Genomic DNA, 15,405 nt, shown 5'->3' with positions numbered 1-15,405 from the left:
TGTATGAAATACATGGAATATATAATTGTTAATTAATTATTATTCATGCATTGGATCCATGATATTTATTTAAATGGCTTGATTTACATTAATTAAATTATGAAAATTAATTGGATTAGATTACTAATTAATTTGAGGGCACTTATTGGGAAACGAAAAATTATTTTTGTAAATTATTTTTTTTTAAAGTGTGCTTCAAATTAAATATTAGTGAATCGTTTAAAGTCCAAATATTTTCTAAATTTAATTGGATTAAAATCAAGACGTTTTGCATGCATCATATCATGTATTTGAATAAATTGAAAACCCTAATTATGAATGATTAAAAATTGAGTGGGAGCGGGGATTTTTATACATTGCCCCATGGCCTTCGTTATTAACACCATTGTAATTAGATCTTCAAAAATAAGGCCCCACGCATGATTTGAAGAGTCTTAATATTACAAGAATGGTTGTCTTATGAAAATTAAAATATTAAATGTTCATTGTAATTAGATCTTTAAAAATAAGGCCCTACGCATGATTTAAAGAGTCTAGATTATAATGACAAGATATTTAATGTTTTATTTTTATCAGAGCATTAATAACGTTATGCACTCAATCTAAAATCAATAGTGTTAGCTCCCCAACGGAGTGGTCTATACTAGGTGATTTTAGAAAGGCTAAACATAATCGGAAATCATTTCATATAGATAGACAAGGCATTGTCTTAAGAGATATGGAAATGATGGGATTTGCCCGCCAATAACAATAATGAACTTCGCCAACCGAATAAGTTATTGATGTATTGGTTATCCGATTTTTCATGCAGTGGTTAAGGGACCCACATATTATTATTTTAATGGAAGTGCTCGCCTAATAGCAAATGAATCTCAATAATAGTAATAATGAACTCCTCCAACAGGATAAGTTATTGACATATTGATTGGTTGATATATTATGCTACAGAGTTGAGGGACCCGCATTAATTAAAAGGGATTGTTCACTAATAATGATAATGATCTCTTGTTCGATTGAGATTTATTATATTATGTGGTTAACAAACTCATTTTAATTTTAAATATGCATGACAGAATTAATAATTCACCTTGCATGTTGTATGAATGCATTTATATTCAGATGAATTATGTTTAATCCATTTTATCTGCTTGCTTACATATTCTATGATATTGGACCTTATTTATAATGACTGGAAAATGAACTTAGATATTTTATTCACAACGTAAGGGTACAAAATGTGTTTATTACTCCTATACCTATCTCTTTTACTTTGAAATACCAAATTTGACATTAATGCTTTTAATAAATTAGATAAGGCAAATGATATGACTTGGTGCAATATTCTAGAGTTTAGCTCGAATATACTCCAAAGCTAACATTTGTATTATTTTATTTTCTTCAAGCATCATATTAAATGTCAATGAGATATTTTGGTGAGATTAGATAGAGCATATGCCTAAGTACTGTGTCAAATTTAAATACCATCAAGATAGCCTCATGAACTCCAGTTTGAAATCAAATTTTGGAAAATGATTGTTTATTATTTAAAATTAGCTGGAGATCAATAGGGCTGACTTGGGTGGTAAGTTTCAAGTTGACATGATTATTGTCTTGTTACCAAACTCGTTCGATTCTGTTAGAGTGAACTAAATAAGGAATCAGTTTGAGTTCACACTTGCTGATATTCTTATAGAATTGGTAACAGATGAAGGGATAATCAAGAGTATGGGCGTTCCTATCAATCTAACCTAGTCTATACCATCTTCTTCTAGGCCCAAGTGGACGGGCAAAGCAAAAAAGAAGAATGATAATAGGACTAGACTAGCACAAAACATGGGTATTCAAAAAGTTTAAAGGGAATAAGGCAGTGTATGTTGAGGGCGAAGAAAACTATTTCTTTTGTCGCTAACTAAAACACTAAAGGACGAACTGTTTAAGCAATGACATGGCATAGGAAAATATATATTTAATCATTGAGCCATGTTATGTGGTTGCGTCTATTAATTCCTGATGGATAGATTCTGGAGCCACTAAACATGTTTGCAATTTATTGTAAGGATTTCAGGAATCCAGAAGCCTTGGTGATATGGAAATATATTTATCTTTTGACCTGATGCCAAGGTTGTAGTTAAGTCAGTGGGAGTATTACATCTGAAATTAGAGAGTATGAGGATATTAGTATTAGAGAATTATCTTTATGCACAGTGGTTAGACGCTATCTAATTTTTGTTTCACTTGTGGTTTATAAAAACTGTGTTGTTATTTTCTAAAACTGGTTTTATAAAATTGAATAGATATGCGATTGCTTCTGGTGCATTGAAAGATGGTTAATATACTATAATCATAAACTCTTAAGATTTGCAGGATGTAGAAACTAATGTTGCATCTTCTAGATTGAATGTTAAGAGAAAAATTGTTATTCCTGACTCATTGTATTTTTAATGTCTATTTTTGGGTTGTTATCAATCAAAATAAGATTCAAAGATTGGTCAAAGAAGGTTAATTACCTAGTGAGGCAGGGGAGCCTAAACCAAACTTGTGAACCCTGTTTTGAAGGATAGATAACTCTTAGGGCTTAATCAGCCAGATGAAATAGACATAAAGGACAATTGGAGTCGGTACATACTGACACGTGTGGTCTTATGAACATCCAAGCAAGATTACTCACGTTTTGGATAAGTTTATCTGATGTAACACAAGTCTTAAACTCTTGGTATTTTCTGAGAAGGTTAAGACTGATGTGGAACACATAGTAGGTAAACTTGTCAAGACACTTCGATCTGATCGAGGATATGAGTATTTCTTGGGATAGTGCAAAGACTATATGATCAATGAGGGTATTATGTACCAGTTTTCCGCAATTGACGCTAAATGTATTTAGGTGTCAAATAGGAATAACAGAATTCCACTTAACATGGGTAGATCTATGATCAGCTATGCTACATTATCTCTTTCATTTAAGAGTTTAGCGTTAATGACATCGATGCGCATTATGAACTGCATTCCATCTTAGTCTGTCTCAAGGATACCGTTGAGCTGTGTTTTTTACTAAATATTAGTTTAAATCATATGCACATATGGGGTAGTCTTGCACATGTGCGCTTGATATGGACAAGTAAGTTGGAAGCAGATCATAGGCATGCTAGATTTGATAGCTACTCTAAATGTCACTAGGATGGATTATTTTATGATCTCAAAGATAAAAGTTAATTGTTTTCACTCACTGTTTATCTATAGGAGAATCATATTATGAATCACATACCTAGTAGCATAATGTTAGAGAATTTGGTATGAGTACCAGATGTACCACACGTGAACACACTTATTATAGAGATTGAGAATAATATATGAATTCCCTATTGATGCGTTAGCATCATCTACTACACAGATTCTTGCATCGGTACATTGATGTAGTGGGAGGATTATCATCCAATTCGACAGAATCATGTTTTTAGGTGAGACCATTATGGACATCCCTGTTAAACATGAGTTGGACCCAGTAAACTACACGGAAGCGTGAACCGATGTGGATACAGATCGTTTTGGTGAGTTACTATGAAATCAGAGTTGGAATCGATGTATTCTAATAAATTCTGGGATCTTGTAGAACTTTCTAGTAGGGTGATTCCTATGGAAGGCAAGTTAATGTACAAAAAGATACCAGAAGATTTCTTAGTGAATAAATCATGATTGTACAAGGGAATGTCATTATTTTTCTAATTCTATATATATTGATGACATCCTACTCATTTAGAATGATGTGGAAGTTGTGTCATCAATAAAAAGGTAGTTGTTCAATTACTTTTAAATGAAGGATTTTTAAGATGTAAGCTATATTCCTAGGATCAAGCTTTTGCAAGATCAGGTTAAAAGGAAAATAGGCTTATCTTAATAATCCTACATTGATAAAGTTTTGACCAGGTTTGGTATGCATAACTCAAAGAATGAGTTCTTGCTTTATTGATATGGATGGCTCTCTCTAGTAAGTAGTTTTTCAAGACTATCAAAGGAGATTGAGCAAATGAGACTGGAACAATATGTTTCGGCATATGAGAGTCTCATATATGCCATGGTCTATACCAAACAGGACATCCGCTACATAGTAGGGATAGTTAGTAGAGATCAGTCCAATACTGGACTTGACAACTGGTCTATTGTGAAAAATATCATTAAGTACCTAAGGAGAACCAATGATATCATATTCATTTATGGATGTGATGATATGGTCCTAGTCAGGTATGCTAGTTCTGATTTTCAATCAGAAGTAGATACTATGAGGTTCATGACTCAATGTATGTTCACTTAATGGAAGGGAGATCAGTTGGTAGATTGTTAAGCAGATTTCAACTGCTGACTCAAACCTGTAGGTGGAATATATTGCAGCCGTAAAGGCGGCAAAGGAAGCCTATTAGTTTGATCTCACTGATTTAGAAGTTGTGGAGTATACTAGCCTGCCTATTGAGCTATGTTGTGACAATAATGCAGAAGTAGTCCAAACCAATGACCCAAGGTTCCATAGAGGAACAAGATACACTGAGAGGAAGTATCATGTTCTACATGATATTGTCCGGCAAGAAAATGCACTTGTAGTTAGAACATTACATTGGAACACAACTTTGTTGATCCATTATCAAAGGTGTCATTGATCAATAATTTTGATCATCATCTGGATAACATTGGAGTTAGGTGCAATTTGAATTGGCTATGAGGGCAAGTGGGAGCTGTTGGGATTTATATGCCCTGACATAGCAAATTCCTATCTGGATTATAGTGACATATGTTCCTGACATATCTGAAATATTTATGATTTATATAATTGGTGAATTCAATGTATTATGTTTCGATTCACTATGAAATTGATAGTGTCCATGTAATTACAAGAAATATTTATATATATGTATGTGATGACAATCAATGCATGATATATAAATAGTAATTATAAATTGTTCATAGTCGGTAATTATGGATGGACTCATAATTAATTAAGACTTGAACTGGATCCGCGTTAGGTTGAGATATATTGCGAGAGCCGTCGTATACAATTACTCCCTATCACCGTCATGGCATTTGACTCTTAAGCATGAGAAAAGTATAAACTCTTTTATTAATTAATAATTACTTTGATTTGTTCGGCGGATTCTTCGGGATCCTTAGACCGACACTTTGGGTAGTTATGTAATTAATAGTTAGAGGGTTATATTTTTAATATTTGCATCATTGCTACTTGTATTTATTTTGTATTGATTATGGTTGATCACAAAGTAAATTCGAATGCCTTCGTATGATTTTAGACAAAATGATTTATTATATATTTATTTATTAAATTATTATTTTTGTCAAACAAATGTTTTATTGTGATCGAGCCAGAAATAATCAAAGGTACAAAAATAAATATATTAATTAAGTAGTCGGATTGATGGCTATATTTATCCGATAACTAATTATGCATAGAGGGGTCAAAGTGCAATATTGACTTAGAGGTTATTTATTATTTAATTGGATTTCAATTAATTTCTTTTAGTGGAGTAGAAGTTAATTTATGAATTAATTGAATTGGGTCCATGGACCGGGCCAATTATTAATTCATTGTAGCCAATAAAATAATAGGCCCAATGGATTCTCACTCATAGCCCAACTTGATATTGGAATCATATTAGATTTGAGACATATGAATTAGAGATGGAGAAGGATTTGTTGTTTCCTTTTCTTTATTTTTATGTTGCCTATAAATATACATGGTCTATGTATATTTTAGGGGGTGATTTTGATGAGAAAAAAATAGGAATAACTTTTCTCTCTCTAGAAAATTAGGGTTTATGTTCTCATCTAATGGAGGCTCCCATAAGCCTAGTTTTCCAAGGTCATTCATAGAGGCTTATGAGTGATTCCTAAAGGCAAGACCATTATCAAGAAGATGGAGATCCATGGAAAAGATGTCTAGCAAAAGGGATCTACAATAAGTGAGAACATTCACTTTAGAGGAGAGATCTGAGGTTTACTCAAACCTTGATGTAAGTATTCAATCTTTTAGTTGAATGATACATCATATTTTATTTTTGCATAAAACTTGTCTCTATGTGATGAATCAAGATCTATAAATTTAAATCCCTCGAAAAGTTTTTAAAATTAGCACGTTTCCCAACAGAACAAACACCCAAAAAACCCAAAAAAAAAAAAGTCCGTTTGCGTAACCACCACACCATTCAATTATCATTTCAATTCAATTATTTCACTCACCTTACAATTCACAACACCTTCTCTTCTATTTGTTACCACAATTTTCTGGATTATATCATTTCTGTCTTTCTTTCTCTTTCATTCATTTAGGCGATTCCTCTGATTTCCTCCTCTCAAATCCAAATCCCCTCTCTCTGATGTATGTATCCACTATAGCTACTTACCTTTGTTTTATATCTTGCTTTGATTAATCGATTCCAGAAAACTATGGCATACATGTGTAATTGTGTGTATATATTGTAAATACATACTATTATTTCTCTGTTCAAATAACCAAATAATAATCTCTCTCTTATATATGGGGATTGTGTGTAGGATCTGACATGGTTGAAGTCTTTGCACCTGAATCAAACTATTGAATCTTGAGGTAATTTTTTATGAATGTTATTAGTTTTCAGTGCATGAATTGGTTTTATGTTGATTGTGGTTTTGTTTTCTGATCTATTAAGATATTAGAGAGAATATAGATACTTAACCAAAAAACCAAAAAAAAAAAAAAAGCCATATAAACATTGAAGAGATTTTAAGAAAAATAAATGATTCAATGATCAAAAATTGGATTTAGAGTTTTTGTCAATTATCCGAGAAACAAAATTCCGCATGAATGTATTTTAGATCTATTAGAATTGTTTTAATATCTACTTGTCTCTAAGCTTGTATTCTCAAGTTTATGCAAAAAATCACAAGAATAGCTATAGGGAATTGCACTCGGTTTTTGTAAAAGTGGGGACTTTTAAGTTTGTGTCACTCTTAGTGGGGACTTTTAAGTTTGTGTCACTCCCTCGCCCTCATCTCCGGATTTACTCTCTAAAGTGGTAAATGTGGTCTATATATATTCATTCTTGATTGATGTGTCAAACACAGTTAGTTATTGATGTGTCAAACACAATTAGTTAGGCGAAGCTTGCAAAATATCTAGGAAAAGGGAAAGAAGATAATGATCCAAAACCAGCAAAAAAGAAAGGAAAGAGAAGAGATAAAGAACATGGAAGAAGTATAACCAAAGAGAATTAAGTGTCAGTTATATGGATTTGATCCTTTGATGAGTGTTTTTGTGTGCAAGGAACAACCAAAGAGAATAAATTGAAAAGGAATCTTACAGAAGTTTCATAAAAGAAAAGGCATAATACACTTGTTTTTGGGTAAAATTTGAAGGTAAAAAAATGGATTGTTCAGGAAGTGTCATAAAGAGTGTAGAGCACATTTAGACGCAAGTGTAATAATGTCAAGAAGTGTTTGGCATGCCAATTATTAATAGGAAAAGTGTCCGACATAGCAAGGTGTCCCTTTTGCTTTTCACTGCACATGAACACAACCATTTCTTCTTCTTAGTCTTCTACTTCTTTTTATTTTTATAGAATGTACAATGATCCCCAAAAGAGTGAAAGACTCAGAATGGGAACACATTTAAAATGGATAACAAGAAAAGAAAACCACCCTTGTGAACTCATACCATTTTTTGACAAAGTGAGGTTAGGAAGTAAAGAAAAATCTTAGTTAATCAAGCTTTATTGTCTGACTGAATGCATACAACATGTCTGCAAAATAAATATTGAACTAATTTGTACCACGTATTGATTTTACTCAAATGTGTCGTTTATCGAGAGGTTTATTAGTACATGAAACACTACATATTACCAGCAGCCATTACATAAGAGGTTTTTTTTTTTTTTCAATAAATATTACACACCAAGAGGTTTTTTTTCCTTAGAAAGGGTTTTTTCATCTTTAAACTCGGATAATGAGGCACATGGGTGCCATGTGATGTTTACGTTTGTTTTTTAACGTCAAACTAACGGCAGGGGTGTGTTTTGATACAGCTTTCAATAGTCAGGTTTTTTTTCTGATACCAATTTTTTACATGGGCGTAATATGGCATAAATTTATAGTACAGAGGGTTTTATGATTTTAACCTATCATTTTATGTGCTTAAGCCTATAATAAGTATGCAGAGCATGTTGCGATTGAGGTTCATCATGACCTCCCTTAATTTTCCCCACTCAAAAGAACTCGCTTTTCGAGACCAAAGCCCATTGTTCTGCTCTAATAGGTCTGAGTTAATACGGTGAAATTCATCCTTTGTGATCCACTAGCCACTTAAAATTCATCCTTTGTAATCCACAAGTCATCTATGTATAGGCAACCCCTCCAACGGACAATATATCGTTGATAACCACCCTAACAAGAAGCAATGATCTGTATCACACAAACTTTGCTAATTTGAATAACGTATTAGGTGTACATGTGGTAGGCCAAAAATCAGATGTGGATGTTTCTCCGTGTCTACTTTTGCAGAATGAATCCTCAAAAGATTTTAAGTTCTCAAAATGGAATTGAAATCATTCTAAACTGAAGAACACCTCAAGGCGAGTCACTTTGGTGGGCTTTGTATGCCTCTCTGATGTATCAGAACTTTAAAAGATTTCATTTTGGTTTAGCATTTTAAATGGATGTGGTGTTATATAAGCATTGTAATTTTAAGCATTTTCAGTTTGTTATATATTTCATAATCCGACAATTTCCCTTATCGATGCTCCTGCATGAGGTAAATGTCTGGGTTTACCAGTCGATAAAATTTATAGATACTTGCCATGCTTGCTCTGCTTGTGGAGTTTCTAGTTAGTGTTCGATAGAATTATTTCTCCCTTTATTTATTTCATACGTACTGTTGGAACAAGTATAGAGTGCTGAAATAGTTAAATTTAGAACTCGGTAATCCCCATGAATGAATTGATACATCATGAGTTGTTTGCCTTTTGGCGTAGAAAACCTTCAGACTTGCAAGAAACACATCCTAACAAGAAAATTTTTCTTTTCTTGCACCTCAGGCTTGCTGAGCTGATTTCTTCTTCCTCTTTAGTTGGGTTCAATGTGCTCCTCATGGTTGCCTCAATTATAGCTACATCTCTGGAGGCTTTAGAATTTTACTTGATAACTGCGCTTTGCATTTTCACAAAAATAAGATCATGTTCTCACGTTGCTTTGTACAATCTTGTTGGCTTTCTGGTAGTTGAACTGATCTGATATTTACCCTTTTGCAATCTACGTTACAGTACCAGTTGGATGTAATATCGATCCAGTAAATTATTTCAGAAATGAGCACAACACCCAGTTGCTTCAGCCTAATAAAAGAGGCAGGGAATCAGAAGAGATCTCAAGGAAGCAGATGCGACAGATTTCCTTGAACAACATCTGTCATGATGAAGCTAAGCTATTACTATCAAGCATACCAAACCAAAACCCTGTATCGACGGGTTTAAGGCTGTCATGTGATGATGATGAACGCAACTCCTCTGTCACTTCTGCAAGTGAAAATTTGACGGCAGCACCACCAATCATCTTATCTTTTGGTGACACTATTAGGAATGAACTTAATCGGCAGAAAAAAGAACTTGATCAGTATATTAAGATTCAGGTATGGCTGCCCTCTAAATGAACTATTAGGGATATGTGACCTATCATTATGATGTCCATGTTGGAGGACTTTTCAGTGTCCATAACTAACCTCATTATTTGTGAGTTATTGGTACTCTCTTCCCTCTGATTCGAGCCTTTCTTTTTTTATGTTGGACCTGAAGATCTGGAAGAATTGAAATTTTTGTATCATTGCATAACATACCCTCCCTCTTCAAATAGTGTATGATTATTTTTGTGCTGTACTTTGTACCTTGATTTAATTATTGTTAGTCTTTAAACAGGAAGAAAATCTAGCAAAGGGGGTCAGATACATAAATCAGAGACACGACATCTTTCCTGAGTGCTATAGAGAAATGCATCAGTAAGAGAGAAATGCATCAGTAAGAAGATACATGAAAAGGATGTTCAAATAGAGAACATAAACCACAAGAACAGAGAACTGGCTGAGAGAATGAAGCAGGCGGCAGTGGAAGCCCAAAACTGGCAGCACAGAGCAAAAAACGAGTCGGTGGTTGAAGTCCTGAAAAACAACCTCCAGCAGGCAATTTCACAGGGTGCTGACCAAGGGAGGGAAGGTTTTGGAGACAGTGAAATCGATGATGCTGCTTCATATGTAAACCTGAACAACCACCTAGGCCTTCAAGGCGGGCCTGGGAAGACTGGTTTCATGAAGGATAATATGATTTGCAGAGCATGCAAGGCCAAGGAGGTCTGCATCTTGTTGATGCCTTGTAGACACTTGTGTTTGTGCAAGGATTGTGATGGATTAATCAATATTTGTCTTGTATGCCAGGAGATGAAAACTTCTAGTATCCAGGTCTACTTGTCAAATTAAATTTCGAACAACTTAAAAGTTGCAAAGAAATTATCCAGTCCACTTTCTATATGTTATCAGTTTAGTCTTTCTGTACCTAAAATCATAAAATGTATATGGGTGGATGACTTGTTAAAGTTCACAAAATGGAGATGGGAGTGATTTCCTTTTGTTTTTGTGTAGAATCTGTTTCTAACCACCAGTAAAAACCAACAATTGGACAAAAAGAAAGAAGCCAGGTCTGAAATTGGTATATATGTTTGAATTGAATAGACTACCGCTAGAACAAAAACTCCCTCGGCAAATAGTGAACAAGTTTAAAGAACTTGGAAGTCTGCTAGGGAAAGAAAAGAGATCTATTAAAGTAGTGATTGCCATGATGATGAGGAACTCCCAGCTTTCAATTACGATGGCATCAATGGATGCTTGGATTTGAAGTGCTCCTGCCCCATAGGTGAGACAATTTGAAGGGATTTGATGACTCATCTTCTAACTTGCCAATATTATTCACGTATCTATTAAAAAATAGAAATTTTATAATCTATATAAATCCAGAGAAAACTGGGAGAATTTGAAGGGATTTGATAATCATTCTCTAACTTACCAATATTATTCATTTATCTTCTTAGAGAAATTTTATAATCTATACAAATCCAGAGAAAATAGGAGGATTTGAGGGGATTTGATAACTACTCTCTAACTTAACAAAATTACCTCTTTATCTTCTTACATTTTCTCCTCTCACATATCTACGTTAAAAAATAAATTTTTTAAGAGAAAAATGAAAGGATTTGAGAGAATTTGATGATTGCTCTTTAACTTACAAAACTTTGTTCCTTATATCCTTTTACTTCTCTCACATATCTAGGTTAAAAAAGCATATGCATAATATTAAAAATAAAATAAAATAAGACATAATAAAATTTATTTACCTTTAAATGAATTTTAGTTTATTCTAAAAGAAATTTCATTTTAATTAGAATTCTAATCTTTTTCCAATTTTAATTTCAAATCATAAAAAGATTTGAGTGTTAAAAATGAAGAAACCTAAATTGTTATGGGTCAAGATAGGCCCAACCATGGTTTTAAGACGAGCAATAATTCGATGGAGCATCATAAGTAACTAGTAAGATAGGCTCGAGCGCGTTGGGACGCTGGCAAAATTGTAATTTCAATAACTATGAGCCAAAAACTGCAATGGCGAATGCGTAATATATGGAGGACCTAATGATATTAACGTTGTATAGAAATGATTAGGAACAAGATACATGAAAAATATCTTGAAATAGAGAACATAAAAATTAAGGATACAAGTAATGAGAAGGATCGGCAAATAGAGAACAAGTCAGAGAATTTAAGTCTGCTTGGAAAGTGACATTTCTCTAGGGAAAGGAAAGAGAGCGAATTGCATGAATGATGAGTATCCACTGCTTTAAATTACACAGCCAAAATGAAATATCCAGATTTGTACAGCGACTCTAGTCCAATTGGTTGCGATTGGATCAATGAATGCTCGGTGCAATTAGATCCATGGATGCTTGGATTTGAAGCAATGCCCATGCACCATAAAAATTCTCGTGTGATCGAACACCCCAACCCTTTGATTCCGTCTTAAAAATATCTTTAAAATATCTAATTCATATCAAATACCACGTTGAAAAACTCTATTATGCAAGAAAAAGGGCATTGCAAGAATGACCACACTCATAAAGCATGGTAAATTTAAAACAAAACCCATGGTTTATGAGTGTGACCCATCTTGCAAATGCTCTCCTTCTTGCAGGAATAGAGTTCGCCAACGTAGTATTCGTTATGAATTAGAAATTTTTAAAATCGTTAGATCAGACTCTATTATCTCACCACCATTTTTTATGGTGCATGAGCATCGCTTCAAATCCGAGCATCCATTTGGACTAGAGTGGTTGCACAAATCTAGATATTTCATTTTATTCTTCTATTGTCCACTAGCGTTTTCTTGGAAGGTCCAGCTACTAAATGCTCAACATCTGATTGTATCTAAACAGAAAATAAAAACAATGTACAATTAGAGTCAGCTAAAAAAATTTATTAAAACAATAGAAGTTAGCATTGAGAATCAATTGAAGCAATACAAACATTGGACTAGTGATGGTAATAAAGAATATGCATACATATATATGTGTATATAGAGAAACGAACTTTGATTCTTCGAACTGTATATACGCGAACTGCAGGTGGTTGGTCTCTGTATCGAGGCATGATCGTTGTGTACTGTGATGCTTCGAAGACGATCACATTGAGACGATGAACATTTGGAATGGGTTTAAGAAGTTTGAAATGAATGGGATTTTAAAAGAATTGGATTTGACGGGATCCTTGAAATTTATAACTTACACAAATTAGGAGAATTTGAAGGGATTTGATGACTGATTTTCCAACTTATCAATATTATTCGCATATCTACCTAAAAACACATATCTACCTTAAAAAGTGAAATTTTATAACCTACACAAATCTATGGAGAATTTGAAGAGATTTGATAACTAATGTCTAACTAACTATTATTATTTATTTATCTTCTCAGAGAAATTTTATTATCTATACAAAATTAGAAAAAAAAATAGGAGGATTTGAGGGGATTTAGTAAATACTCTCTAACTTATAAAAATCATCTCTTTATCTTCTTACCTTTTCTCATTAAAAAATGAATTTTAGTTTATTCCAAAAGAAATTTTAATTTAATTAGTACTAATTTTATGACTAATTTTTTAACTTACTAATATTATTCACATATATAAATAAAAAAGTGAAATTTTATAACTTATATAAATTCATGGAGAAAATGAAGGGATTTGATAACTGTTCTCTAACTTACCAATATTATTCATTTATCTTTTTAAAAAAAATTTATAATCTATACAAATCTGGAGAAAAATGGAGGGATTTGAGGAGATTTGATAATTACTCTCTAACGTATCAAAATTATCTCTTTATCTTCTTACTTTTTCTCGTTAAAAAATAAATTTTATAACCTATAAGAATTTGGAGAAAAATGAAAGGATTTGAGGAGATTTGGTGACTACTCTCTAACTTGTCAAAATTTATTCCTCTTATCCTCTTACTTCTGTCACATACAAAAGAAGTTTCAATTTAATTAAAAATGATTTGATGACTGATTTTCTAACTTACCAATATTATTCACATATCTACGTAAAAAAGTCAATATTATTCAATATTATTTGTGAGTTATTGGTACTCTCTTCCCTCTGATTCGAGTCTTTCTTTTTTTATGTTGGACCTTGAAGATATGGAAGAATTGAAATTTTTGTATCATTGCATAACATACTCTCCCTCTTCAAATAGTGTATGGCTATTTTTGTGCTGTACTTTGCACCTTGAGTTAATTATTGTTAGTCTCTAAACAGGAAGAAAAAAATCTGGCCAAGGGGGTCAGACACATGACATATTTCCCGAGTGCTATAGAGAAATGATCTGTAAGTAAGAAGATACATGAAGAATATCTTGAAATAAAAATTAAGGGTACAAGTAATGAAGAGGATCGGCAAATAGTGAACAAGTCAAAGAATCTAAATTCTGCTTGGAAAGTGACATTTCTCTAGGGAAAGGAAAGAGAGCGAATTGCCATGGATGATGTGAAATATCCAAATTTGTACAAACCGATCTTGAAAAACTTCCATCCAAAAAAAAAAAAAAGGTAATTTTAAATGGCTGGAGGAAGTGGCTTTGCATTCCAAAAGTGAGATGTCGAAGAGAAAAACCCAATGATTCACGTGCAAGTACTGGCCCATCCACCACCATGTAGCAGGAGGGTAAGTCAAGAAAAGGTACTCTGCTTCAATTGGTTGCGATTTGCATCAATGATTGCTCGGATTTAGAGGCGGAGCCTGAAATTAAATTCAAAGGGGAAAAAAAATTCAATAACCACAAAAATAAATATAGATTCTATAAATTAAGAGAGAAAAAAAAAATTACTCAAAATAATATATCAATAAATAATTAACAAAATAAATTAAAAAGGAAAGAAAAATGAGTGAGTAGGAAAAAAAAATTGGAGTTTGATTCAAAAAGGAAATTTTGACTTTTTGTAAAGGAAATTAAAGGAATTTATAGAGTAAAAAAAGAGAAGAAATATAAAATTTAAGAGATTATTTTAAAAAATAAAATTTCAGAAGGGGCATTATATGAATTTTTTTCATATATATATGCAAAAATATGTAAATTTAGTATATGTATTATGGTAAACGGAGCCAGGCCAGGAAAGGCACGTGCCCCCTCTATGAGCATACACCCCTGCGCAGATTTGAAGCACTGATCTTGCACCATTTATCATAAAAAATGGTGATGAGAAATAAAATCTCGTGATGGGTTGCCCATCGCTTTGATTCAGCCTTAAATGCGATTCAGCCTTAAAAAGGTTATCACCTTAAAAAGGTTATCACGTTAACTCTATTATGCAAGAAGAAAGGCATTTGCAAGAACAACCACACCCTTTAACCATGATAAATTTAAACCAAAGCCCATGGTTTATGGTTTATGAGTGTGACCCATCGTGCAGATGCTCTCCTTCTTGTGGGAATAGAGTTCGCCCACGTCCTATTCTTTAGAAGTTTAGAAGTTTTTAAGACCAAATCAAAGGGATAGGGGTGTTAGATCACCAGATTCTATTTTCTCACCACCATTTTTTATGGCGCATGACCATTGTTTCAAATCCGAGCATCATTTGGACTAGAGTGGTTGCACATATATATATATTTCATTTTCCGCTTTCTTGGAATTCCAGCTACTAAATGCTCAACACCTGATTGTATCTGCTAAAAAAATTTATTAAACTTTTGTAACTAATGCATGAGAATGGAACAATAGAAGTTAGCATTGATAAGGAATGTATGGATTCTTGAGAAGAGAGGACCCGTGGTGGTCCGCCCGGATCCCACGAG

At 33.1% G+C, this 15,405-nt stretch overlaps 1 long non-coding RNA gene and 1 pseudogene across 1 annotated transcript; both read left to right on the top strand.

Annotated features, from left to right (window-relative positions):
* The first annotated feature begins 6,162 nt into the window (after positions 1 to 6,162).
* Positions 6,163 to 9,284, top strand: LOC132303080 (uncharacterized). The gene is made up of 3 exons (XR_009481086.1): positions 6,163 to 6,376; positions 6,553 to 6,604; positions 9,066 to 9,284. It is a non-coding gene; the product is annotated as an uncharacterized LOC132303080 (long non-coding RNA).
* A 2-nt stretch (positions 9,285 to 9,286) lies between these two features.
* On the top strand, positions 9,287 to 10,540 carry LOC132304877 (probable BOI-related E3 ubiquitin-protein ligase 2; annotated as a pseudogene).
* Positions 10,541 to 15,405: the final 4,865 nt, after the last annotated feature.

Source organism: Cornus florida, unplaced genomic scaffold, assembly GCF_030987335.1.
Source record: "Cornus florida cultivar Cherokee Brave unplaced genomic scaffold, ASM3098733v1 CherokeeBrave_3.0.0_Hap2_Chr04, whole genome shotgun sequence".
Classification (NCBI taxonomy): domain Eukaryota; kingdom Viridiplantae; phylum Streptophyta; class Magnoliopsida; order Cornales; family Cornaceae; genus Cornus; species Cornus florida.
This window is presented reverse-complemented; position numbering and strand designations above follow the sequence as displayed.